Here is a 26,279-nt window from a genome sequence, read left to right as displayed (position 1 = left end):
GTGCTTTTTCTATCGTTCCCCCATCTCTGTAAGCGTGACACATTTTACATCCACGCCACGGCCGGAGGCAAATACGGTCGGAGGGGATGTTAAAAAGACACACATCAGGGCTTTTGATATAAATACGCGCCGCTTGGAAAACATCCACTCGTTGATCGAATGTTTTACAGTGAAATGGAGGCAGTTGGATCGTCGCCGATTACTTTCTCCCTTTTTATGGATATCGTTCGTCGATAAAAGAAAATTGTAATTTCGAGCGTGGACAAAAATATGTTTAAGCGTGGATACGGTATATTGTGAAGATTCTGAAAAAATTCGAAGAACGAGCCGAGTGGAAGTTTGCAGCGAATTTGCAATTTTTCTGACTCACTTTTGATTCGTTTTGTTGCAGTTAGGTAACCGGCAATTGCAATAACGTGTCTCGTTTCGGAAGGAAATAGAGTATTTTCACCACTCCTAATAACCAAATGCTAGCGCCGTTTCTGAAAACTGACTCACAAATCCGCTTTCCTTTCTCTCTTCCTTCACAAGCACGCAATCTTTGATATTTTTGTTGCAAGTTTATGTAACCAATTCTAACCGATGCGTTATTTCATTTATGCATTATGTAACATGTTGTTTTGATCTTGAACAACGTTCCCTGGCCGAATATATCGTAAAAACGTCTCGAAGTCTCCGAGATAGATCTTATAAAGTGTATTATAAATCGATACTTTAAATTCCACGTGTCTCAAACCTATTTGAAATTTCGATCGATTGTACACGTGTATCCGTGCACAAAAGATGCGCTTAATCATAAACGAATATCGATTCGAAATGATTGATCGACAAGAAACAAAAGATACCGAACAAGACAATTCCGTATTAAATAATTGTAATAAAATATAAAAAAAGAAACGAAAATTCGATCGGGTAGCTGACCATGCAAAGGAGCGTGTCGGATCGAAAAACGATTCTCTAATTTTCGCGAACGAATTTAGCTGAGATATCGCAATCATCCGGCGAAACCTTTCGTTCGTGTATTACGAGAAGGAGAAAAATGGATTCCGCCCCGAGCCACGGCCGACACGAGTTTATAATCACGATTACGTCTCGTCGGTCTTACCTCATCGCGGAAGTCGCGATACGAATCTACCTTACGATTTGTCGCGATTGTCTTCAGATAGGGGGCTTCCTGCACGTTCTGTTGTCGTTTCGTGCTTATGCGTAAGTGAATCAAGGTCATCCGATCTTGACGCGATTTAAACGACAGCCCGAAAGATCGAGGCGTTACGATTATCGTTCTCCTGGTCGAGCTATATATTTAACCATCGATATTATTATGTTAAAGGGATCTTGGAAATCATCGAGTTTTCCATCTTAGAAATTTATGTGAAATACATTGGTTAATAATTATTAATCTTACTAATCTATCCTGTGCATCGTTAACGATAGAATAAGTAAACCAGATCCGAGATACGATTTCGCGCGTGATATTACCGCGTTTGCATCGTGCAATAAGTTCCATAAATAACGAGATTACGAAAAGCCTAAGTGCAGAAGGCTGAATCACTAATTAAAATTGCTGGTAATATTTTCTTGGGTAATTTGTATTTACGAGTGGATATTAAAAAAATTCAACGAGTTAACTCGATTTATAACAGACATCGTTTATACTAGGTACTCTTGGTGTTCTATTTCCCTCAACAACGGGTGGAAACTAGGCTCTAAATATAGTTAACCAGCTCCAAAAGGAACAAGCTCTCACCCTATCTTTAACATTAGTGGTAGTTTTCCTAAATGTAGTTTCCTATAAAATAGAGGTTCTTTTTTTTCCTCCCTGAAATCATTCTATTTCAGATCTCAAAAAAACTGGGATTCTTCGATAACTTTCCTTATCAATGTGCCCGCAAGAAAGCAAGAACAAGTGCTAGGAAAAAAGTAGTACGTCAAGCGACCGCGACACGTCGAAGTCTCGCGTCCTTGCCAATTATACCCCCTCTCGTGGCCCGCGGAGTGGGATCTTCCCCCACCGACGCCTCAGTGGCTCCCCCTACTCCTCTCCCCGACTCCCCCTTCGCCCAAAGCGATATGTAAGAGGCCGCACATGTTTCCCCGCGTTCCAGTCTCGCAACGGCACTCGCGAGTGACTGTTCGTGTAAGTTTACGAAGCGATAACTGTTCTGACCAAAAAAAGAAAAACGTTCGCTCACGGAACGAAGGACATTACAGGGGCACTCGTGTTGTACATAATATCTATACTTGTCTATATATGTACATAGATATACGCGTGTGCAGTAACGCGCGCGCGCAAAGGACGAGTTCTTTCCTCAGTGCTTCATTCGAGAACTGACACGACACACCGCGAACGCCGTTGCAGCGAGCAACACGACCGAATATCGATAGAAGAAAAAACATAGCGAAGAAAGGAGGAGCAATATCGCGATCGTGATTGCTCCGATCGTTTTCCTTTCTTTCGAATCTCCGCGTCTTTCTTTTTTTACTTTTATACGTAACGTTTTACGCGTCAACGATACGAGACATAACCTTATTCCACCGGATGTAATACCGGATCGCAGTGAGAATTGATATTACGCGAGTGACAGCTTGTTCCCGTTTTTTGGGGGAGCTACAATCTCTATAAGAAAAGTGTAATAGAAGAAAATATTTCGTGGTCGTACCTTGTAGGAAAACGGAGCACGGTGAGAAAGCAGAAGTGTGGATATTCCGCATTCCGGACAAGGATATTCCGAGGGTGTTGCCGAACTTAGTGATCTTCCACTGACGTCATTTCGTGCTTTCGTACTTTGATTCGAGGGACGAGAATAGTGTTCGCTGATTCGACAAAGACATGTGAGTATCGAACTTTTCTTCTCTGATTCGAGAACACTCTTTGACTTTTTTGATCGCGTTCATTCCACAGAACAGTAACTCGCGTGATCTCAGGCCTGTTTTTTTTCCACAACTCTTGTGTACACACGCGTCACACGGTTAAGTAATTTATGCACGAAACCCGTCGCGATGCGAATTCTGTAACGTGTCACGCGATCGAAGCACGTTCGACATCATAACGGTTCAACAGCGTCTTTGCCGCGTTTTGTGGCGCAGTAGTCGCGCCAAATTCTACGATTCTGCGATTATCGCAATTCATTCGATATATCGAATCGATTGCTTTGACATAACTTCACTTACGTCGTAATTTCAAATATCGTGTCGCGTCGAGTCAAATATTTTATTTCGAATCGCCGATGTGTCTTTATTGTTTGAATTGATAAAAAAAAAATTGTCACAATAACGTATATAAAATTGAACAATCGAGAATCGTTTCGAAAGTACGAAACACATATGTTGGTGATATTTTAGTAATACATATAGCATAGTGATACATATATATAAGTGATGATTTCGTAACAGTCACCGCGATTCATCTTTGGTAATCACGAAGTGATGTTATATAAAAATATTAATCTCAAAAAAATTAGAATATTCAATATTATGTCGTAAAAAAAATTCTGCGATATAAAATAGTTATCTCTAATAATTTATTTTGAAGAATGATTATTAAATATGATAAAATTCTTTAGCAATGCGCAGTGAATCAATAACCTCATAGAAACATTCAATGGCACGTTTTAACAAAACAAAAATAATGGACAGATTTGTGTGTCATAGATTCTTGTTTATATCATAAAGATATGTGATCATGTTATTATGAATTGCGCAAAATTTCGCGAGACAAAATTCTACTATCTTTTATTCGTTAAATCGTTCCTATAAATAAAAATTTAATGGAAACAAACTTAAAGAAAATAAGCAATATTATCAATATCCTTGAATTTTTTTCACGATGTTACTTACAATTCAAATGGATAGAAAAGATTGTGTGATGTCATTTAAAAAATTAAAAGCGTCCTTGACTTCTTTATTAAAGAAAAAGCGTTTCAGCAATGTTTGATCCTAGAGTATGCATTCTCCACTCTTTTTTTTTCTTTTTTTTTTTCTTGCATATTTTTTACAAATGCAAATCGATACACGATGCATTTTATTGATACTTTGCAATAAAAATATTATATTAGGATTCTTTATGAACATATTTACTATTCCAGCATTTATATTGCTTTTCGTTATCGATAGAATGCTGTTTAATATCTGTTCTTACTTTCTATTACATTGTTGACAATATTCGAAAAACCATACTAACATTTACGATGAATATCCTACGCTTATAAGTGATTACCGATCGAGTGTGTTAAGTTTTCACGCTGAAGAAAGGTGTAACAGTGTTAGAATATCGATTCATCGAGACGATTCATCCGTTGGAATGCAGCCTCGTTTAAAAGGTAAATGAAATACCATCGGTTCGACGGATCGATCTGAAAATCGCAACTCGTTACCAGTCGATCCGAGGCGTTTCGCTTTTCTTCAAGGTTGGATCTGGAACGATCGCCGTGACTCAGTCTCCTGGTATTACATCAAACAAACATGCCTATTATGACAAATTACGTTAAAGTCGTAACGCCGTCTGGAAGTCTTGCTTTTACTACGGAAATGGCGATTTCCATTCGCGATTTAGGCTTTGTCGTGTGACGCATCGCGTTGAAAGAATTAACTAATTAGGCGCGTGTAATAAATTAATGGGTCAAAACGCAATGTAGGTATTTACGCATTTATTTACGTCAGATTGCTCGGGTTGCTTACGAAAATAGCGCGACAATAATAGCAAGGTCGCACTCGCTATTCGAGATGGCGTCGACGATTCGCATTTGATGAATTAATTGATCAAGATGGTTTAATAAATTATAATGAAATCATGATGTAGATTTTGATTTTATTTATCATGCAAATTTTTATCGACTTATCTTATCCGTTGCAGTAATTAATTATGTAATAATTTATATATTATTTATAATCGGAGAAGATTTTTGCGTCGTAATAAAATAATTCGTAGAGCGAATATTAAAATACATCTATTTACAGAAAGCGACAGCGTCGCACGAATATACGATCTTTCTCTTACTTTTCTCGCAGTATAACCAGATTGCAAAATAGTTTCTAATTCTTTAATCATTCGCTTAATTAAAACATCGTTAATTTAAATATCTTTATTCCCTCGTAAAATATTCACGCGTAAAACATTGTACAAATACGAATATTCAATATATGAAAATTATTTAATATAAGTATTTACTATTTTGCATTCCAATATCTTTCCAGTATAACACGATTTGGCAACGATTCTTCGTTTACGTGTTTCTTCCGATGTGGTATTTTTATTCGATTAAAAAAAAAAATAGAATGGGATTTCTGATTATAAATGCAGAATCGCCGATCAATTAATTCAGATCACAGCTAATTACAGCAACGACGCGGATAATCGAAAGAATTTTATCGGCAAGAATTTCCTATATTTCACGGGACGTAGCGTCATTTCGAAGCGCTTTTCCTCTACGCAGTTCGAATTTTTTCGCGATTCGAGTCACGCGAGTCGAGGAAAACGGAATTCAATAGTTCCATTCGACGACAGAGAGAGGGAATAGAGAGGAGGACAGAACCAGATCGTCCTTCTTCTTCCTCTCTCTCTCTCTCTCTCTCTCGTTCGTCCTCTCTCTTCCTCCCCCTTTGGAATGGCACGAGGCAAACGAATTATCCAACTCGTGCCGTCCATCGAAATCGGATTATCGTCAATTCCTCTGCACTCAACCCCGCCCATCCAACACCCACACAGTGTGTATCGATTTTCGTCGCTCTGTATACAAGCAACTTATTTCATCCCCGCGTCGTAAACATTTCGGCCCTAAGCATTCGTCGCGCGGATTAATCACGGTTTAATTGGAAAATCTCGCTCGGCAAATAAAGCTTTTGAGGCCCGTGCAAACATGTCAGCCCAGGAGCTGGTCAACGAAACCCTCGTTTGCGTCAGCGTGGGTGGAGGCTGTTTGAATATTTCCGCTACCTTTTCAAAGAAAATGTCCCGGTTAAAGGTTAAGAGTCAGATTTAATTACGGAACGATGTATAAACGAATCTTGATATTTCGATTCCTGATATTTTTACATTTTTCGCTGTAATTTTCGATATTTTCGTATCTATTTCTATTTTTTACTTCTTTTTATTTATTTAACTTTTTCTTTCAATCTTTGAGAATTAAGAGTTTATCGGATCCTATTTGCTTCTTTTTTATTCGTGCTTATTTTAGATAAAAATTTAATTTTATTATTTTGTTCATGTAATACGTCTAAATTATGTTATAAATTGTCTGTAAAAGTATTCGCAATTAATCAAAATAATAATAATAATAATAACAATAATCTAATGAGAACTTTGCACGAATCGTTACACATGAATAAAAGAATCTTCGTAATTCTTATAATATATATCGCATCGATGTATCGACACGAGTTCCAGAGCAGAATCGGGACGATGAAAAATCGATTGGTAATTAAAGAGTGCGGTCGAAAGTTTCTCGGCTCGTGTACTCGGCCGAAAATTAATATGCCGATATTGAAGGCAAAGTATTCGTGCGGGCGATAAATTCCAGCCACCACGTTTCTCCGTGATCGCGAGGAAGACGAGATTAATCGTAGTCGCTATGAAAGAAGAAAAAAAAAAGAAGAAGAAAAAAAAGAATCGGGAGTTTTGGTCAGGGATGCGCGTGAAACGTGGACGATGGATAGGTTTAATTCGATGTAAAATCAATCGTGTTCTTCGTCTCCTCGTAATTAGTATTCTCTTTTAATTATCACGCGATTCATGCGTCTTATGGATCCTTTGCATTATCATCGTGATTGAATCGAAAGTGGGGATAATATGCATGTCGTTTCATATCGTGATTAGTCGTGACGATTAATGTGTAACTTTGGAAATTTTTTTTAAATTATTGACCGAATTAGAAACGATAGATTTTAAATATGAGAGTGCAAAATTTGGGATTATGATTAAAGGGATTAAATTTTGATTCTTACTGAATTCTGATTGACTTCTTAAACTTTATTCAACAGGTAAATAAATTATCGAAGAAATTTACCGATTTACATTTTTGTTACGAAATCACATTCCAACGAGCGATCTCAACGACGTAATGTAAATTCAATTTTTTTCTTTCTCGTGTAAGAAGAGCGTATAAAAAAATTGTGCTTCGAGAGGGAGGGAAACGAAAAGGGGGACGAGCTCTCGCTGATGTTACAATTCATCCAACCCCGTGATCAAAATAAATTTTCCTGCCACATTCGGCCTTTACTGGGCCATCGAGCAACACGCGTAGGCACGTTTTACGAGGACGAAAGTCGAATTTTCATCGCCTCTCTCGCGTAACGTTTATCCCTTTTCGACGAAACAGGGTTTGGAAACAGGCTGTTAATCCTCTCTCTCTCTCTCTCTCTCTCTCTCTATCGTAAAAGGATCTCGAACCTTCGCTTCGTTTTACAGAGTTTGCGATAAATACTATTGGCCTTGTAAATCAGCGTCCGCTTTTACACGAGCCGGGGAATCGAGCTTCTATTTCCACGGTCCAATGCAATTTCTCACGTTTTTTATACGATCGCAAAAAGCATCTGAATCTTTGTAAGGAGGAAGCTGATTCTCCATGCAGCCCGCATTAATTATTCTGTACGTATTTCAATGCTTCGAGAAAACGTGAAACAAAATATTTCGAAGGGGGAATAATATGGATCGTTACAAAGTTTTTTTTTTCAAGTGGAAATAGTTCGGATTTGTAGAAAGATTGAAGAAGAAGAATTATTTTTGTTCTTTTTTTATAGTACATTCCTAAATAGAAATTAGAAAAAAAAACGATTATCTCGATTATTTCTCGATCTTCAGAAAGAAAAAAAATTAATCAGAAACGATTATAAAATAATACGTTTGCACATTTTACTTTTTGATAATGTGCTCTGATAATATACATCGAGCGTATCACCTTATCGAACGAGCCCTGTTAGCTTACATCTCTCGTCTTCGTGCGATAAAAACCTATGTCGAAGAAAATTTGTGTCGAGATAAATTATTCTCGCCAAATTATCACGCGTAATTGAAATTGTACGAGGCAACTTTCCATCTGCAACGGTTAAACAACGGTTAAACACAATGGCGAAAGTTATTTCGAAATGTCTCGAATTAATTCGACTTCTAATCTCTTCTAAGTTTGTTAATTCACAAAACGTTTCGTTCAATTCTACGATACACCTCGCTTTGAGACAAGTTCACGGAAGTACGATCGCTTTTCACGCGTCACCAACCGATCCATCACGGAATTCGAGGATCGTCCCCCTCTCCCCGGAGGGAGCTCAAGAATAACGCTGAAAACCGTGTTCATTGTGCGCCTCGTTGTTCCATTCTGGACGCGTAGCGATGTTCTGCTCCGTGAATCGTTGGTATTTTTTTCGGTCGGCCCGCGAAACGAAGTCTCTTCGGTTCCCCTTTTTTCGCGGAAAAAAAATTGAAACGTGAATGGACTGAGAACCGAGGGGAATTTGATGTAGGTAAATGTCCACCTGTGGACGTGTTTCGCGTTTCCTCGAGCAATCTTGCGATCCTTGAATTTCGAGATATTAAGAAAAAATTATTCCACGAGTGGAATATGAAATTATTGCTTGGCGATCGTTTAAATTTGTAGAAAACTTATTCAACGAAATTCGAGATGAATAAATTCTTGGGGAGACTCGGCGTGTAAAACCTTGCGATCGTCGTTTGTATTTTCATTCGAGAGATATAATTGATGAAAGGAAGGAAGGATCGCGAATGGGAAATTCGAGTAGAGGCATCCACGAGAGGATTACAAATGAGAAATTTGAAGCGAGTAAATATCTCTATCGTATTCGAGTTTTCGACGTTCTAGGATTTTCGAACTCGGGAAGATAACGGATGGGAAGTTTGAAGTAGGGTAAATATCTTTTGGATACGTTTCAAAGATCTTATATTGATTATTGATAAGTGTTGAATAGTCATAATTTTAGTGTTCACGAGAAAATTCCCTGCGTGTGAAAAGATTACAAATGGGAATCGTAAGTTCGAGCAAATATCTTTCGTGTATATTTTTCCGAATTCCTCCGATTGTTGGATAAAATCCGAATGGGATATATTTTGGAATAGGTAAATATCGTTTTTCGATGTATTTCCAAGATCCTGCGACTATTAATAGTTTCAGAAACAAAATTAGAAACTTAATGAAAGAGGAAAGGGCAACGTTTATCTTGAGAAGATTGATTTTTTAATTGCTATAAAGTTATATAATGGGCGTAAAATTTGATTAATGGCTAATTTAGATAAAATAGCAAGAGGGAAAGTCATCGGATCGTCAAAGATCGTTGTGAAATTAACGGTGAAAGCAGTGACATTTAACAAAGATGTTGTTCTCTTTTTAGTAATCGTCATCCGTGAACTCCGTTTGACATATCGTTTTTCTTCGGTTTTGCTTCCCCGGTGAGCAAAGGTTGCAATTCTTAAATATTGCCCGTGGCTCGACGTGAACTTTGCTCTTCGCACTTGGTATTTCCTCGTGTTATATAGATGTAAAGTTTAGATACACCAATTCCATTTTCCAATCCGCCGTTTAATTTTTCTCTCTTCCAACTCTCTTATTGAACCAACTTCTTCCGTGGAAACTCGAACGTTCCCGAAATAATCGAAAAAATATTATTCCTACGACGGGAATGTCTGAACAAATTTAACCAAAAGTCTGAAATAACAATTGGCTCGAAAACAGGAGGTCGCGTTATTGCTATCTCGCCTCTAATACCAACCACGAATCTCTCTCGTTTCGCTATCGAGTCGAGTCAAAAATTAAACAAATTCAAATTGACCATCAATGATCAAAACTTTTCCCGCGATATATTTATCTTATTTTTACATAAAAGGAAAAAAAAGAAATTACAATTCGAAGAGTTTCCATCGATTCGCACGTGTCTGTTTGTTGCAGACATTCTTTCGAAAAAACATTGGAACATCTGAAACGAAACGAAAAAACTTTAGTGTCGATACATTTTTAGTATCCTTCGATAAAACGGTCGAACGAGTCGAGGATGTTCTCTGTTTTGTGTTGAAACACCGCGTTGCAATCTCGTTGCATTAGGATCAGCATGCTCGTGACGTAAGCGAGGTTTATTGATTCGCAGAATCCAATATAACGAAGGCAAGCGCGGGAGGGGTATATTCCACCTCGTTTTATAGGCCGTATTTCTCGTATTGTTGGCAAAAATCTGAACTCGCTTTCGACTTTTTTTTTCTTTTTTTCTCGAGTGTTCTTGAGATTCGATTGCACAGCCCCCGCGATTTTCGCCGACCCATTTCCCACGTGAAATAGTCCCTCGCGAAAATGGAACGGGGAGATTCGCGAACGAAGAAACGCCACTTCCTCGATTTATTACGAATCGTAGTAAATGAAAAGTTACAGAAAAGGTATCGGTAAGGTGCTCGGTCTGATCAGTGACAGCAGTCTCCACTTGAAAGTTGGTGAAGTTGATCGCCAGTGGAAAACTCGAGTTATAGGTGAACGAAAAGTTGAGGTTATCGTTGAAAATATCGCGTTGGACTCTGTTATGCGTGGAATTTGTTCGAGTATAACCTTTAATCAAGCGAAAAGAATAGAATTTTAACGGAACGAATATCGATCCGAAATCTTGAGCGCCTTTTAAATTAAATTAAATTACCATTGTTACATCCTCTTTAAAAATTTTAACTTAATCCCTCCATTAGAATCTTTAACTCACCTATCGTCTACTAAAAAAAAAAGAATAGAATTCTAATTCTTCCACAATTACATCTCTTTTTAAAATTTTAACCAACGTTCATTAGATCGAGCTCGCCTATTGCAAATTAAATTAGCACCAACGGAAAATAGAATTCCAATCACAACTTCTTTCGTCGACTCCACGTTTCAAGAAGATATGATTGATTCCACATTTCGAGTTCTACTTCCGATGGGAACGAAAACTTTCCAAATAAATTTTTCCTCTTCAACCTTTCCATTCCCCTTTTTCAAATCTCAAAGGAAGAGGAGGAGCAAACGAGCAATCGCTGGAAAACCGTTGTTTTACAACGATCGTAACCAGGGATGCGCCCGTGTTTACCGTAATAAATTTCCACGCGACGTTATTGCTTGTCCCAAGCTCGTTACCGAGTGTAACAGCTTTTATTTCACCTTGACTCCACCCCCTACCTCTCGGTTTAGAGAGGGGTTGCATTTTTCGAGGGTGGCGGCACGATGGGGAAAGGGGACGTGCTCTCGTTAAGGGCTCTCGAGGAAAATGACAGGGTTGCCAAACGAATCTCCAAACGTGGCTGCAAGTCGGGGCATAATTTTAACCCTAGGTAGTACTAGGTTGTACTCGAGCCCTCGTGTGTCGAGCCCTGTCCTCTGTTTGCTCTCGCAATTTCGCCTTGTTTTATCGCTCGCGCGATCAAAATTACGAGACTTGGGCGACCACGTTTCGTGCGGTCCTTCCTTCCTTCGATCCTCGCCTGTGTGCCAACGTTATGTATTTATATATATATTATATGCTTGTATATGCACACACACATATATAGGCGCAATGTGGAAGATTTTCGGTTACGTGACAAGCGTCTTTATTCTCGTGCGACACGGAACACGGTCTCGATATATTGGTAAACACGCAGTCTGATTAAGTTTATGGCCGGCTATTTGGGAAACCGGTCGCGTTTCGAATGGGAACGTTTATGGAGATTGATCGGTGGACGAAGCTTTCAAGTTTGTGGGTCAGTTAAAGGGTGAACGAGGTGCGCCGGAAGAAAATGTTGTTTGAACGTTGGAGGGATGGATCGTAGTGGAAGGGTTTAAGATGGCGGTGACTAACGAAGCGGTGGAATTTTAAAATTAATCTCGAAGGGAGGATGGCGCGGTCGGCTCGATAATTTAATTTCAAAGTGTACAACCTTGTGGACTAGATTTATCGTAGATAGAAACTAAAATACGAAGTAAATAAATATTCAGTCATTATCTATGTACTTAGTTATAGACTCGATGTGATAATTTCAAAGTATACACACTTGTCGTAGAAACTCAAACACACAGCGGGTAAAAATAAGAAAAAAAATCTTGTTATCTGTTTGAATCGCGTTTCTTCGAGTCATCGCTTCGCCACAAAAAAAAGAAAAAGAAAAGAAAAGAAAAAGTAACGCGTTCTCTCTTGCGTCAAAATTTTAATTCTCTGAAACGTAGTAATGATAAGATACTTCGGAATAGATCTCCTCTCGCGCATATGAGATCGCGTTTTCATTATATTTTTACAAAATTTCATTCGTAAAACCTTGAATCATCGAACGTCGTCAAAGGCAACGACAGATATCGGGTGTAAACGAGGTGGGGCGCCATCGAACCGCGGCTTATTCGGTGTCACGTAAAAGTAAAAGTGGATGAACGGAGGAAAAATTCTCTCCTCCTCGCGCACCTTTATACACACCGTCCATGGTATGGAACGTGTGTAGCCGGACGAGGAGCCGCTCGAGATGACCTAGTAGCCCGTTTTCCGTGCGATTTACACGACCCTCCAAGTTCAAAGTGGCCGAGCCAAGTCGTGCATAAGCATTATCGGCTGTAACCGTTTAAAACGAAGCCTTTCGCTGCCCCGACAGAGCCTCCGTCGCAGCAATGATTTATATTTGTACCCGGTGCAAAGGAGGATCGTCGAAAAACTTTGGATAATTAAGGATTTAGTAGGTGCGAGCAAGTGATGTTTTCTTTCAAGTCGAATTTTAAATGCTTTCACGATAGCTCGAGAAATAATATTTCTTTTTTTTTTAAATAATCCAAAATGGAGAGAATTCCAATTTCACGACGAATTTCATAACGAATCACGAAATTTCATCACTCTCGAGTACCAAAAAATTCATTCTTATCGCGTTCGTATCTCTTTAATCACTATGCACACGTCACAATCGTAGCTCGATGGTCGATTCCTCGAACAGAAACGGGTTACGGTTGGATATTATGGCGAAGAGCATTATCGCAGACCGTCATTGATATATTTATCGATAGAATTTTGTAGATTCGTTCGCGTTATCGTTACATGTGACTCCCTCGTGGATAATAATAGGAATTGTAGGAAGAGAATATTAAAATATTAACGGATCGATCTGGCCCGTTTTTTCTTTTTTTTCGCTAGGTTTGCTTTACATGATACCACGTGATCGAAAGAAAGGAGCTTCGTAAGAAGGAAACCGTAATGAAACGCGAACAATGTGCAGAGATTACGCTTAGGATAAGTGATATGCGAGGTATGCACTTTGAGACACTCGCTCTCTTTGATATACCGAGCGATGTCTCAGTGTCTTTGATGTGTCGTTGCTATGCTAGATATTTTGCAGTTTTATGAACTTGATACGTATCTTACTTAAGTCTTCGAGAGTCGTTGAGCTGTTTCGATGTTCAGAAAAATTGGTATTCGTTTCGAGGGGAGATTTCAAGTGGGCGTAGAACTTTCGATTCTTTCGATTTTCTACTCTTCGCGTATGGTGGAGTTTTCTTGGATTTTAATCGTTCTTTTTTTTAAGATTTTTGCTCGAGTCGAAGAGATTTCAGAGCATCGTTGTTGACGCTATCCAATCGAATTTCTCTTGATCGAAAAATTATAACGAATTGCCAATTTTAGAATTCGAAGAATGATTTTCTGAACAATAAAATTTCTATTTCGAATGGGGATAAATTTACGATCGTGAGCAACTTTTTATATCTAAGACAAAAATTCTTATTTTGATAGAAAAGAATCGTTATCGCGTATGTGAGAGCTTAAATCGAATTAATCGTACAAAATTATCGAAGATTACGTCTTAGAGATAATTAACTGGCTGATAACTTCATCTTATCGAGAGCGATCAAAAAATTGTATGATTTTACGGAAAAGTAACATATTATGTATTTCTTTGAATATATTAATTTCTCCTTTTTTTCTCTCTCTCTCTCTAATATTTTTCAATCGTGCAGATTTCCGTTTCTGCCACTTATGCCGCTTATTCATATCGTACGATAAAATTTCGCCGATACAATTTCGTTACAATGAATCACGTTAATCCTTGGAAACGACAACCGATTATCAGAGCACTCGTTCTGTCTTTTGTTTTTTTCCAAATGCGATTTTATTCCGTCTGGCTTTGTGTTTACAGATAAACGAGAACGCGATACAATTAGCCGATTTATTAATGTTGATAACATACCCAATATTTCTCTCTTTTCCTTTTTTGTACGTGCTTGTAACGGACGTATATCGATTCTCTCGTTATCTTTATTTAAATCAACTCGACGTTTATTACATAATTGACGTTTTTGTTCTACGATCATCCTTAATGGAATTATGATCTAGTCCGAGAAATTGTATCGCGTCTCTGAAATTTCGATTCGTTGTACGCAACACGAACAAAAATATTACGATTCTTCGAAATTAAAACGAATCGCACCAAAGCTACACCAAAAAGAAAAAAAACTAATTAACTATTTCCCAATATTTCCATGTTTCATAAAACCGAGATGCGGGATCAAAAAATAATTCCATAACTCGCGAAGATAAAAAAAAAAGGAAAAACGCGTTTCATGATGACCCACTAATAATCGTATTAATACGATCTTTCCAAACGAAAAAAAAAAGAAAAAAAACGTGCAATTACCAAAAATATGAGCCTCGCCGTTTCCACGATCCGGGGCTGGAATCGAGGCGAGCTTATCGGAAGCACTTTGCGCGCGTGCACGCATCGCTCCGCCCGGCGTGTTTATCGCGATGTAACGGCTCCATCGCGATGAACGCGGTCGTGCGATATTACGTAGAGCCGCCATCCGCGGAGAAGGACAACCTGATACCGATATCACGGCGTGGAGGGAGGGGAGGGGGAGAGGGAGAGGGGCGAAACGCTATCAGGTTGGTATCGCGCATCCACGATCCCAATTTCGCGATACCATCGATCGTGAACCGCAACCCTTAACCCGTGGGGGTTATCTCCGCTCGGCAGAGCGGTTCGTGTTCCTTCTCGAACCCGTGATTTCGAAATTCACGTGCCCACGATTTTTGTCGTACGATGAGCACGTGATTTTTCGTCTCTTTTATTCCTTTCTCTTTTTCCTTCTTTTCTTTTCGAGGATACAGAAATATCGGTATCATCGATGTAGCGTTCGTCGATTCTAATAATCTTAATAATTGGGAGGAATCTTTTCCATTCCGTGAATGAGATCATCGATATCGTCTGTAAGCGGGAAGATAATAGAGAGTTGGGGAACGTATTGTCGAAAGTATTAGGGATTGATCGTATAGGGAATCTTTTTTCGTCTCGCGAAAGGAATTATCAATGGTACTGTACATACGTGGCGCGTCTGTTCCACAAGTCTGTCCGGACAATAGGGGGTTAGAAGATATTTCTCTCTTTTTTTCCCCCCCTTTGTCGTTGAAGGGAGAATATAACTCATTTGCGAGTGAAATTTTTTTCAGCGTGCGCACGATCCAACTAAGAGATAATTAATTTTTCTCGCGGTCGGCTATTTTTCGACCATTTTGTACCACTATTCTTTTCTTGTACAACGTTCGTGTCTCGCCGTAGATTAAAATTTTAAAAAACGATCGCTTCGAAAAATAGTTTGTAGCGGTGTTACGAACACTTATGAACCGCGTCGTAAAATTCTTTGTTTTGACGTAGGAAATTAATCTTGCTCAAAGATCTTGCTAATACGAAGATCACACAATCCGTTTTCGAATATAAACGGCAAATTGATTAATGTATTTTATTTACAAAACAGGTATATACGTGTGTTAAAATTATACGAGGATATCTAATAATTAATTAATTCTAATTGTTGTATATATGTATCTATATATATATTTTTCTATCAAAAACAGGCGTGTTCGTATTTCATTAGCGGGAATTAAGTTTGCCAGATGCTGTGTTTAATTGATACACGTCTACGAATTAATTGAAACAAGGGGGAGGGAGGAAAGTGGAACGAGGGAACGGAATAATTGTTGTTCCTGTTAGCATCGTTATCGACAAAACTCGCGCCATCGTTGAAATTGACATCTGTCGCAACTTGTCTCCTCTCTGTTCCGCCGCGCTGTTATCACACGGGCCGACTGTAATATTTAAAATTGCGCGATCTCTGTCGGGTTTCATAAAATTTCCCGGATTAACTTCGAACCCCGTTCATCGATCCCCTTGAATTTTTTATTTATCACGAGTATTCGAATATCGAATACTTTCCACTGAAAATTTTGAGGGTAAATCTTTTTTTGCAATTTTGATTGGTTTTTCTCTCAATTTTTCTCTTTTTTTCTCGAACTTCTTTTTCTTTTCATCCTGTTGAATTTTATTCATTGATCCGATCGATTTTCCTTCCGATTCCTTTGATATTTAATTTCTCTCAAGTTGAAATTCCAATTTTCGTTCCCGGAATTTTATTCTCGCACTCTTATAAATTTTCCTTGAACGCTCGATAAATATTTTCCTTAAAAAGTGCAAATCTTCCCGTAATCATTTTTGGCTTGCAATTTTTTTCGCTCCAATCACTATCCCGTGCCATGTATCGTAGATTTCAATTCCATATCTTTTTCTTTCCGAAAAATAGGCGCGCAAATACACGCGCATTTCTCGCCTATCAATCTTGCGCAAAATCTGGTCCGCCTAATTCGCCGATGGTCGATTAGTTCGAAGGAAATGTAGTTCTGAAACAATTGCATCGATTTCGTAAACGTTTTAGTCAGAATCACGAGGGAGGGAGCGAGTCTGCGTCTCAGGAGTACAATGTGTTTTTCCCCAGACGCCTAAAGTACAGACACACGTGCCAAATTGTTTTCCGCAAGCTGTGCGTTGCGCAATTGATAATTTATTGCGAATAATTGTGCGCGGAGGCCGTAGGTATTGCGTCAGTGTGCATTTGCATACGAAAAGGCGTTGATTGTCTGTGAAACATCACCCCGTCGTACGACGAAATAACGAATATTAACCCTTTGAACTCGCGTTCGCACATCATACTGAAGAATTTGAAACTCATATCGTCGCACTGGTATGTTTCTTTTTCTCTAAAATCTTGTGTGACGTATTCGAGATCTCACTCGACAATAATAATTTATATAAATAATGAGTAATCACGCGAATGCCATGACCGTTGCAAATCTTTTCCTCTTCGAAGAATTCGATATCGGACGTTTCGTTTCCGAGTATTATTTTCCGAACGATTTATGATGATATGCAAGATAAGGAATTTGAATCTATTAACACGATGACGCGTGAAAATGACAAGTTACAGCTGTTCGAGGTGATGAAATTTTCTTCAAGTGATTTATTATCGATTATTAAAAAAAAAAAGGAAAAAGAGTTTATAAGCTTTACGATATTCGTGTGATAATGAAACTGATACCAGTTATCAGAATCAGATAATGGCAATATTAGAATCAAATTAGATTGGTGCGAATGAAGAGGATGAATTAACGGGATTTGTTAATTAAATTTAACTCGGTAGGGTTAAGAATGTCTTAGATTCAATTTCAAGATAATGAAGAAAAGGGAATGACGTTTTATCTCTTATATTGTAAAAAAATAAACTATATACGATGATAGGAAAAAATAAATAAAAATTGCACAATTTGTCATTATATATTAATTTATCTAAAAATAAGTACAAACGCGCATGAAAAGAAATCGAGTTCAAACGGTTGATTCATCTTATAAATACCTTTTCTTTTTTTTTACTCATTGCAAGCCATATTTCGGAAAATTTTCAATGTGCAGAGAAATAATTAATTAACAGTCGCATCACATCGAACAATCGGAGAGATTACAGATAGAAAAACAAAAAAATCTCTAAAAGAATCTTTGATCTAGAAAAAGTGACCTCCAAAAATCGACATTTGTCGATTCCCAAAAGATTTTGAAACTTCAAAAAGAAAAAAGGTCTCCACTCCTTTCACCCTCTCGCCAATTCCATCGACCCATTGACCCAAATCAGGGGACACCGATCAAGTGTCAGACGCACGCACGTAAACGTCTCGACTCTCCTTCCACGTCGAACTCTTGAAACGCCTGTCTCTGATGGGCGAACGCGACCACCGACCTCTCGAAGAAATTCTGCAAACAAAGCAGCGGAAAGGATTTCCCTATCGATAAACGATCGTTGAACCATCGAAGTGTTATCGCCCTATTCCTCCACCACTCCTCCACCAATCGAAGATCGGCCGAAGAAGAATCGGTGGCGAGCCGCCGCGCGGAAACGACTATTCTCTCTTCCTCCTCGTCCAAGAGCCCCTCCCACGTGTGTTGAGTCGCGATAACCGATCGTATCGATCGTTCAACGTCGAACGTGCGACCCTTGAACGCAACGCGGATCTCGACGCTCGCAATTATTTTCGTTGGACACGGTGATGCATGGAGTGCGAGCGTAATTTCCGCCGCGATTTTTTCCCCTATAACTCGCTGCTCCCCTTGGACTACTAGGGAACGAACGACTGACTGAAATGTAAATGGAATTTTTTCTTGAGATCCTCTCGAACGGGAAGAAAGAAAAAGTTATTGTTATTTATTCGAATTTGGAATTTTTCCCATCGGAAGAGGAGAGAATCTTCCGTTTCGTAAGTTTGAAATATTGATAGAAGCAATTATCTATCGTAAATGAACTACGATGGGTTGATGGCAAAATAATAAAGATAGCGATACGATAAACAGATATAAAAGGAGGAATTATTAAGAACGTAGATGCGTAAGTATGCGACTTACGGGTCACGTGGCGTGGAGGATTAATTGAACCATGATTTTTGAGTTTTTATATACACGTACGAGCGAGCTTCTTCAAGTAGAACGTTACTCGCGTTATCACTTGATGGAAGATAAAAATTCGTCGCTCGCTGATAAGACGTGAAAAGACATTTTCCAATCTGAGACTATTCCGTGTTACTCGAAGCCATTGCCCAACGTCGATAACTTATTTTTTTCTCTCTTTCTTTTTTTTTCTTTCTTTTTTCCTTAGAACGAGTTAGGATCGTTATCTCAACTCTTTCTTCTCTCTCTCTTTGCTACTGTCTCGCGTATCGTTCATTGGGAAAGTTTCGTAAAATTTTCCCCCACAATGGACGATCAAATAATTTTATTTAAGATCCGAGATTCGCGTTTTCACGGTGCGTGAAATTCTTATCAAATCAAAATTCGATCTCTGGAGAAGGTATCGATTTATTTATCGTTGGAATGTTCCTCTTAAGAGGAGCCCCTTAAGAGCTGAACACCGGCCAAACGGTGAGACGGTTGCCAAGTGAATCGCGATTACGAACGAGTAAAGAATCCTAGCTTAGACGGAAAGTTCAGCCAAAATTTCGTGAAAATCGATAACGCGTATGTAAAATAATGCTCGATACTTCGGTATACGTTAGGAATAACGGTTTCTTGAAACGTTCTTTGAACATAGTCAACCTTGACAAACCTCTAATACATTTTAATACATAATAAACGCGTGTCCCTTAATTATAATAAATTCTCTCCCCGAAACGAACTCGTGTTCTCGAATACTTTCGAGGCTTACTTTCCATTCAAACGTGTATATTCCAAGCATCGACAAATCTGATAACGATACTCGAGCGTGAATCAAGCCTCTTAATGATTTGAATTCCGAGAAATAAAGTATACATGATGATTCTCGTTTCGTTAAAATGATTTTCCAATTTCCAATTGGCCGGATTCGGAATGTAGGTCGATCGTGTTGCCTCGAGTATCTTTTACCGTTTGAGATTCGAGGAACGGAACGGAGAAGCGAAAAAAGCGATTTACTATCACGGTTAATTGGCGTGCTAACGAAGCTCTGTCGCGATTAAGATCCCCAATGATAAATTTTACAGCGTGTCGCGTCGTGAAAATGCTTTATTGCACCGACTAATCGGCGAGAAGCGTGCGATGTTGCTCGGCTCGGCTCGAACGAGTATTCGCCGTATTTTATGGCATGTAATACGTCTCTCTCTCTCTCTCTCTCTCGTTCTCTATAGCGCGTACCACTCTTTCTCTGTTTGCATATTCGAGGGCTCGGTTCACTTCCGTGTTGACACGAGGTTGCAGCGTGCATGGAACGAGCTTAAACTTCTACGCTGTTGTACAACTCAGCGTACGCTTTGATACGTTTCTTATTAAACGGGTTGCGCCTCTTCGAATAAGAAAAATTATACACACGGAACGGAATTCTTGCGTGTTGCTTTTGAAACATTAAATATTTTTCTTAAATTTTACGATCGAATTGGATCGTTAATAATTTCGAGAATATAAAATTAATCGTTGATTCTTATAGCGAAGCAATTACATTTGTTTTTTCTTAATTTGGGAAGCGAAGAGCTGCCGAAATACAGAGTTAATCGTTAAATCAAATTTGATTTCGTTAATAGAGAGGGGGGTTAATTACCACGTCATGAATGATCGATGTGTATCGCGATATTTGACTCGTTAATGGTGTTAATTATTGACAATTCTACTACATTAGCCTGCTCGACCTACGCTGTTATTAGTCGAGTCGATGACTAAGAGGAGACAACACGGCAATTCGTCATTATTAATTGCTACATCGAATTCGTGTTTCTGGCTCGGATTTGTCGGTCTGCGTGCTTTATATATAGAAACGAATCGCGACCATTCTATTTTCACAGACCGATAAATAATTGCATTCAGATGCGTAACATAACCGCTGTGTCTTGCCAAGTATCGTTCGCGGTAGCTGTCGATGACATTACGGATGAATGCTGACAAATCGTGCCGATAATTTTTCGTTTCGCTTCACAATTCGAAGAGAGAAAGAACATAGACGGAAATTTAGAGAAAGATGCGTTGAGAAAGAAATTGGAGAGAAATTATTATTATTATTATTATTTCACCAATAATAAGATAAGAAAAAAGGATTGAATCGATCGAAGAGAGAGAGAGAATAGACATTGAGCGAAGAGAATTTTATTTTTAAGAAATTCGTGACACGGATAAATTGAGGTATAATGGAATGGCGATATAAATAGACAGAATTCCACCTATTTATACGTATATTCTCCACGATAAATTGAGATAAATAGTTCCAGCCAGCCAATATCTCTTAAACTTAACGTTTATGTGTCACTATTTTTTATAATATCCTCCTCTCTTCTTGTATAAATATCATCAAAATTAACTGGGTGGAAGGACAACAACACCCATTTTATAAAGTTAGCTGGAAAGTTTCACTCGATTGGCATTTATCGTGAAACAATACAATATCGAATCTTATCGTAATTTTATAAAGTTTCGTTCCTTCTCGTTCTTCAATCGTTCGAAATAATTACTTAATATGGAAGATATCTGTGGATATCTATTCCACATTTCGACACGAGATTGGTAATTGTATCCGCCAGATGGCTCGTCGTACCCCCGATTTCCCTTCACGAAATCCAAATCCCCCTCTTCCGGAAGTTCGCCGTGGCTTTCGAAAGCTTCCCTCGCGGCGAGCATTAATCCCGCCAAACTTTAGCCTCGTTCTTTTGTTTCGTCAATCCTGTTACAAAGAGAGGCGAGGCTTAAAGCGAGGAAGCGCGATCAGAAGCCGTAGAAAACCGGCGACCCTGTTATTTCCCCGGTTTCCGCGATTTTCGCCACCAAAGTTGTCCCGCTTTGAACCTCGGCCGATTTAAAATTGCACCCTCGGATTTTCCACGTGAAAAGTTCCGCTCGAAAAATGACAAAATCCCTTGAATTTTGAACTTTAGAGCTTGAAGGATGTTTCGATGGAATTTTGAAAAAGTTACTAAAAAAAAAAGAAACTATATATATTTCTTTCTTCTCATAAATTTATGCAAAAATGGACATTGACATATTCGATGTGACGAGATACGACGCATTCTTCGAAAAAATGTGACGGATAAAAAAGATAGAGGTTAAAATACGTACAAAAATTCAAGAAATTTCACTTTTCAACTGTTTATCGCGTGACCCAGTAGCGGGATTAATCGTTATCCGGGTTAGAAGTTGCGGCGAATCGTTAGCGTTCGGGCGAATCGGTGGTGGCGATTGTCAGAGCTCCACTTGGCAATGGTGCCGGAGTTTTTGCTCCGAATATAAAATTAGGTCTGTTCCTCGCCGCGGCCGCTCGGATCTCGAAGAGCACACAGCGCTACGTAAATAGATCACCGTTAGAATGCGCCCAAGCCTTATTCACACTTACGTAAACAGGTCTCGAGATCGCGTCGCGCCCTGGGTGAGCCTTCTCCTCTTTTCGCGCGCGGAAAAAGGGAAAGGTTGCGTTCGATTCCTCGTAGAATTTCCGCTCGATCCCGTTTCGAAACGAGAAAATTCGTGAGGAGGGGAGAGAATGGAACGCGCGTACAGATCCGAAGATGTTTATTAATAAGCGCCGGTTAAGCTCTTTATTAATAGAAAAAGGTGGAATCGTTGATGAAACGGAGGGTTCGAATGTTAATGGATGCAAGTCGTGCTCTTTAAAAATAACTTACGTAATTCGAGAATCAGTTGGCGTATCGATTAAGCATTAGGTTAGTTAGAGTTTAAAGGGCAAAGGGATTATTGAATCGCGTAAGCCAGTTTTTAAGAAGATTGGTTTTGTCATCGATCGTTGGAATATCATTGGTTTGATGTCATTTGTGGTATGATTGGTTCGTTCAATGGAAATGAAGAGAGAAGAGGATTACATTGGCAATTTACGTAGTAAAGTAGAATTATTGGTCGGGTTGGTATTTGAAGAAAATAGAAAAGAGATATTTCCTGTGTAACATTGAAAAGGTTTATTAATAGTGGAATCATTAGCTGCTATTAATAGCAGCGCGGTACTGTTCGATGACAGCATGCGCTAGAATCTAGGTGACCGGATCTGTTTTATTATTATTATAAATCCTCTATTTTAAGTCCTTGCCTTTCGTTTCAAAAATTCCTTTATTTACATATCCCACTTATTAAATAAACAATTACGATTACAAATTTTTACGGATATAACTCGGTTATTTAAAATAGAAAAAGTAAATAAATTCATTTGATTAAAACGTAATTGATAAAAACTGTTGAGCCAAGGTATATATCAGAACCGAAAAATCGAAACAGGAAATAGTGTCAACGCACCCAGAAAAATTCGACGAGCGATCAGCCGGTTTTTACGACAGGAAGCCGCCGCTGGCATCCGCCGTCTGCGGAAGAAGGATAGGAGGCGGATGGCGGAAGCTTTTAAGGAACGAGGCGGTCGTCGATAGGAAATTTTAATACGTTGTATGCATCGCCAAGGAACAGGTCGAAAGCTGGTGTATTCGTGAGTATGGCTCGTCGATGCCATGGGGGAAGAAAGTATCGATCGTCTCGTGTCTTGAAAACGTTTTATTTTTCGCTTTCCTCTCGTGTGCGCCATTCCACCCGAGAGAGTCCAGATTAATTTCTCGATTGTTATTTGCTTTTCCCTCTTTTTTTTTATCTCGAATCGAAATCTCATAGTTCGTTTCTCTGGGGTACGATTTTTCTCACGATTCTACGTTTCGTAATATTGCTGGCGAGAAAGAAATTTTTGAGAAGAAAATCTTTGGAGCGCGAATTTGTTTCAGAATTTGCGAAGAATTGTTTCTTGAACGAGAGTTCGTTTTTATTCGTTGTTCGAGAATGATTGTCGGGCAATAACTTTCGTTCGACGCGGTATCGATTGGCAAAAACTAGACGGATAATTCTCTCTTTCTTTTTCTCTGTCCAAGATTTTGCTCGTTTATATTTATCAAAAATTACGGAAAGGAAAGAAAAAAAGAGAATGGTTAGGAATTGAGAGATCGGAGATAAGAAAGTTGTTATTGTTAGAGACACAATAGGGATGAAGAAATCACGGTGCGGGTTCAAATAATTTTTCTCGGCCCGGTTTCGTTTGCAGGTTAGGGGCCTCGTTATTTCTTCGATTCGAACGGTTTTTTTGGATAGACTTCCGGCTGAAATATTTCTACTGAAAAGTAATCGGGGTTAGTGCGGCCTGGTGTCGGAGTTATTGCGTCCCGCTGGCCACAAATCTCGATTTACGGGGCCTGTGGATCTAGATATCGGTGAGATATCGATGGATCTTTCTCCATTTCCCCTCGTTTCTCTCGGTTTCTCTTTAGCAAGATAATCTATACTTTTTCGATAATTCGTTGCTTCCATTCCCCGGAGGGAGCAAGAAGAAGAAACGGTACAAAAGAGACTCGTACAACCTCGGTATTATTGCATCCGGAAGAATTTTCAAGAGAGATTCACCGTTTTCCATTCGTTTCGGTTACATAGGTAAACTCTCTTGCTGAGAGGCTAAAGCCGAAGAGAAAGAGAGATTTAAATATCTGCAAATTTCTCTCCAAATTTTATTCCCGGAGATTTGAAAAGGAAAAAAAAAAGTTTGTCAAATTCATTCCTTTCTTTCCTTTTCCTATCCCTCTCAAAATTCATCGCCCTTTTTTCAAATTTCTCTTCGAAATCGCTCTCTCGAATACAAGCTCACTCACGTTCCCTCCTCCCTCTCCTCAAAAAAAAAAAAAAAGAAAAAAGTTGGCCGATTCGAAGGCATCCATTGGCCACGCAGCGCGTCAGTTATCGATTTCCGAAGCGTAATAAAGCCGTTTCGAGAGGATTCCAAGTGGCACTGCGCAAAGAATTCACCTTCTGGAAGACGTTCTACAACTCTCCCTCCTTCCTCCCACCAGCATCGCCTTTCCCTTTCCGCAAATTACTTCTCGCCTCTGTCCAAAAACTTTATCCCAACTTTGTTTCTCCCTCCTCCTTGCTCCTTTTCCGAATACCATCGAGAGAAAATTCGTCTCTCCCTCTCTCCATCATGGTCGTTGGACCGCCACGGGCGCGGTTACCGATCGATCATCCGCCCATTCGTCCTCTTCATTCCGCTTCCCGCGATAGAAATCGCGGCCAGCCCGAAAGGAGCTCTCCTCTCTCCTCCCCTTCCTCTTTTCCATCGGGTACACCTCTCAAAGGAGTTGGTTTTCGTGGAAAACCCGTGGAAAACTGTCGGCCCCAGCCCGCAACCCTTTGACCGCCTTTCATCGGCCTCGTTAGAGGCGGGCTTTCTTTTATGCAGTCCGTGTCAGCTACTTGAGAGGAACTCTGCGGTATCCCTTTAACGTGGTAATTGAAATTAAACCGGTTTTTTTCGTTCCTTTTTGCTTTTCTTATTTTTCTTGGATTTTTTGTCTTTTCTTTTTTCTTTTTTTTTTTTTTGGTTTCGTGGACCGGTTTGTTTTTGGTCGATGTCCGTTGATACTGTAAAGAGAGTTTCGAAAGTTGCCTCGAAAGAGAATTTCGGTGGATTGTGGTTTGTTGAAGAGGTAGCTTGGAGAGGATTTTTTTTCGGCTCTTTTTGTGATTGATAAGTGTGAAGAAGGGAACGGAGTGGAAGCTTGTAGAGATTTCATTGATCCTCTATAAACATCTCTATATTTTTATAAATACTTTTTCCTTTATTTTTCCGCTAAAATTTAGATCCGTTTGGGACGAATCTATTCACTTTGTAAATCATTTAGCAAAATTTCTCTCTGATTCGCGACTCGATTCGAACGAATTCGAGTGTCTTACGTCCCGGTTTCCTGAAATTGTCGAAAGCGTTTGAAAAAGGCGCGGCTGTTCTTTATCTGGAGAGACGATATTTTTCGAAACGCGCGGCGCGTATTATCCGAAATCGCGATACGGAAGAGCAAACACCGATAGGATTTCCGCGAACGCGCGCAGTTTCCGCACGGATGAACGAAGAATTTCTGTGCCGAGGCGAGATGCCTTTCGTTTCGCGCCAACCGCCTCGAGAATCCTGCGAAAACGCAACGTTCCGCTAAGAGGACGCGGTTCGACGCTTTCCTCGATCGATTTGAAACGATCCAAGATCGACCGTGGAAAATTACCACGGGCAATTTCGTCGAGCCTCTGCTCGTTACGCCATTTCTTTCGGAATTTGGGGGATTGATTGGAATTTTGCGAGACAGATTCGCCTGGGAAAATATTTCGTTTTAGTTTTATCAGTTTTATTTCCTGCTTTTCCTTTCAGGAAAGTATAAATAGTTTAATAATTTGAATAATCCGAAACGTCGAACACGGATATTTGTTACTTGTTCTTGGTGCGTAATGTAAGCTGGTCGTTAATCATTTTCCTATATGATTTCGCGACAAAAATATTCCATGCCTATGATAATCGCATATAATGAATATTCATCCTCAAAGAATTCGAGTTCCTGGTATTATATTCTTTTCTCGCGAGGAAAATCTACCTTTTCTTCTTCTTCTTCTTCTTCTTGCTTCTTTTTATCGATACTTTACGTCTATAGAGAATATTTTTCGTCTAATAATGGACGAGCGTTTTTGTGTCAGACACGTCTGACGGTAATTA

The 26,279-nt window shown here is 39.2% G+C and overlaps 1 protein-coding gene across 2 annotated transcripts in view; it reads left to right on the top strand.

The window, feature by feature from the left end:
- LOC107998101 (protein Tob1) overlaps positions 1–26,279 on the top strand; it is a 105,570-nt gene that overhangs the window by 51,113 nt on the left and 28,178 nt on the right. The window contains exon 3 of one of the 2 annotated variants that reach the window (XM_062072756.1): positions 2,668–2,832. The exons of the other annotated variant lie outside the window; for it this stretch is intronic. The gene's annotated coding sequence lies outside the window, so the exon portion shown is untranslated. The remainder of the gene's footprint in view (positions 1–2,667; positions 2,833–26,279) is intronic. 2 annotated transcript variants of the gene reach the window in all.

Source organism: Apis cerana, linkage group LG3 (genome assembly GCF_029169275.1).
Source record: "Apis cerana isolate GH-2021 linkage group LG3, AcerK_1.0, whole genome shotgun sequence".
Lineage (NCBI taxonomy): Eukaryota > Metazoa > Arthropoda > Insecta > Hymenoptera > Apidae > Apis > Apis cerana.
This window is presented reverse-complemented; position numbering and strand designations above follow the sequence as displayed.